The sequence below is a fragment of the Anneissia japonica genome, unplaced genomic scaffold (genome assembly GCF_011630105.1).
Source record: "Anneissia japonica isolate Jap-2015-1 unplaced genomic scaffold, ASM1163010v1 scaffold21427_len15931_cov118, whole genome shotgun sequence".
Lineage (NCBI taxonomy): Eukaryota > Metazoa > Echinodermata > Crinoidea > Comatulida > Comatulidae > Anneissia > Anneissia japonica.
The window spans coordinates 8532-11064 of NW_022717540.1; positions in this window are offsets into that span (position 1 = coordinate 8532).

Below are 2533 nucleotides of genomic sequence, written 5' to 3' on the forward strand. Positions count from 1 at the left end.
TATTTAAATAATGACCGGATGCAGGGATTTCAAAAGTTTTGAAAGTTATAGGCTGAATCTGAAAAGTAGCAGGCGCACCATTTATCGCTCTGTGTGCAGAAATATGGAGACAAATTGATTGTTAGTGTTTATGTACCGTATTTCTATAATCCGCTCTGCTGCTCTACTTGTGTTCCAGCTAGAGGACTGAAATGTGCCTCTCAGAAGAGTTGTTTAAACCCTGTCCAATGTGCATGGTAAAGAATGCGCTTGTTTGGAAAATACTGAGGTTGGTCTCTTGCTGGACTAACCAATCACCACCTGAAGGACACCATTGAAATAAGTGCACAGACTGGGTGGGAGGGTTACCCTTGATGTTCAGTAGATAAGCAAATACCCCTGAAATTGTTCTTATTGATGAACCTTCTGTGTGTTGCAAGATGATTGTACTCTACACAGCATGTCTATGGTTGTTGTTACTGTACGCACATTAGACATCATCAAAACTAAGATACATGTAGCACTACAATGCTCATTAAAATGTTTTATGATTTGAAAAGTACAAGAAGAATGAAAATAGACATTGCTAAAATGATTATTGATTGAAAAAAAAATGATTGAAAAAAAAAAAAAAAGGAAAAACTGTGCATATTTTTTTTGTACAATACGTAACTTGTACTCCTACCGTAACGCCCAAAAAAAAACAAAACATAAAATATAAAATGTAACCATTATATTTACATTTTCTGACACCACTAATCAGTCTCTTGACCTCAAAAACATGGTGTCATTTTCCCCCCTCCCCCCTCAATTTTGTTTTTTGGCCCTCACTGTCCCATTTTTCAACCAAATTTCTTTTAAAAGGTGACAAAATGTTCAGGACAAGAAGACGCCTCATGTAAGACCTGTACATTTGGTATTTGAATAACATCACCCATTTTTTGACCCTGTATAGCCTCCCACTGTTTACATGTTATATTATTCATAAATCAATTTTTTCTTTTATATTCCTTCCAGCAAAATGTACTGCCATCAGTTTCAGAAGTTTTCTTCGAAAGTCAGAGAAATTCTTTTGCAAGTGAATGTACAGTGGAATCTATAGTGAGTAGAAGCAGGGACTCACTGGTTTCAAATGAACCAATTAAAAGCCAGCAAGTTGAGCAGAGTACCCAGTCCACATATGACAGCATGAATGATGAGTCTGATCTCAATAGCGCCCTCTATAATAGTGTCAGGAATTCAGTTGAAGCATTGAATAACAGTAAAGAAGTAAATAGAGCATCTTTTTATCGTTTTATGATTTTGGGGGTGGAGTTGGGGAGAGGGTGGGGTAGGCTAGGGGAGCTGGTGTACATTTTAAATGGTAATTTTATAGAGCATCCACATAGTTCATAGAGGGTCTAGGGTTTGAATCCTGATGGAGACAATGTTCTTTTTTTCAAAACCTTATCACCTGGTTTGACTGGCAAGGTGTTCCTTCATACCAAACTGTCATCAACTTCTTTATTGTTTGCTGCATATTACGCAATACCTTGAGAAAACAAATGCTCCAAATTGGAAAATGCAAAGGAGGATACCACAAATTGATAGAATATTCAAAATATATTCAGAGGGTGTTGGGTTGAATCCTGATCAGGACAAAGTCAACTTTATCTTTAAAAAACTTTCACTTATAAGTAACAAATTGCCTGAAATTGTTCTACTACAAAACTATATAAACAATACTGTTATGTTGAATAAATTATGGCATAATACTCAAAAACTAATATGCAATTATTGGTAAATGATAAATTTTGGTGTTTGTAGGGTACCTTAGCAAGCGTGTGTATTTTTATTTTATTTTATTAATTGTTTTAGGCCAAACTTAGTTTTAGTTAGGGTTTGAATCCCTCGCTGTGCATTTTGCTTGTGTCCTTGAATAAAGCACTTTATCTGCACAGTTGGTTTCTTTCCACCAGAAACAACATTCAAGCATGTGGACCCGGGGAATCAAAAGTGCTTTATATCTAAAATAAAACAAAATTGACAAATATTCAAAACTCATTATTAAAGGCAATGCAGTCATATTGATCAACACTGCATAGGGTTTCCAATCAAAAGAGTATTTTGCATGCAACTTGCATTCCATTGTTTGTTTATATATTGTGTGTTCATAATTTTTATTTCATTATTCATGAATGAACCATGCAAAAAAATAGTAGTTTTCTTTATATTAAAATACTAAAAATATTATAAAGGCAAAACAGAGTTAAAGATCCATTTAGCACACTGCACAGTAGGCCTACAAACACTTTTCTCTATATTTGCATCTATCTAGGCCTAGTTCCAAAGAATTGAGATGTGGTTGAAAGAATTGAGATGTGGGATAAATCTGTGAAACAAAATTACAAGCCACGAAAACGTGCAAGCAGTGCGTGTAAGTTACCTTGAAGTTCTTCACTCTTGTGTTCATGTTATGTTAATTTACGAGCCAAACATAATGCATTTAAATGCTATTAAAAATTTAAATATCCTGAACCAATTGTCCTCTCATTTGGCTCTGATACAGCATTGT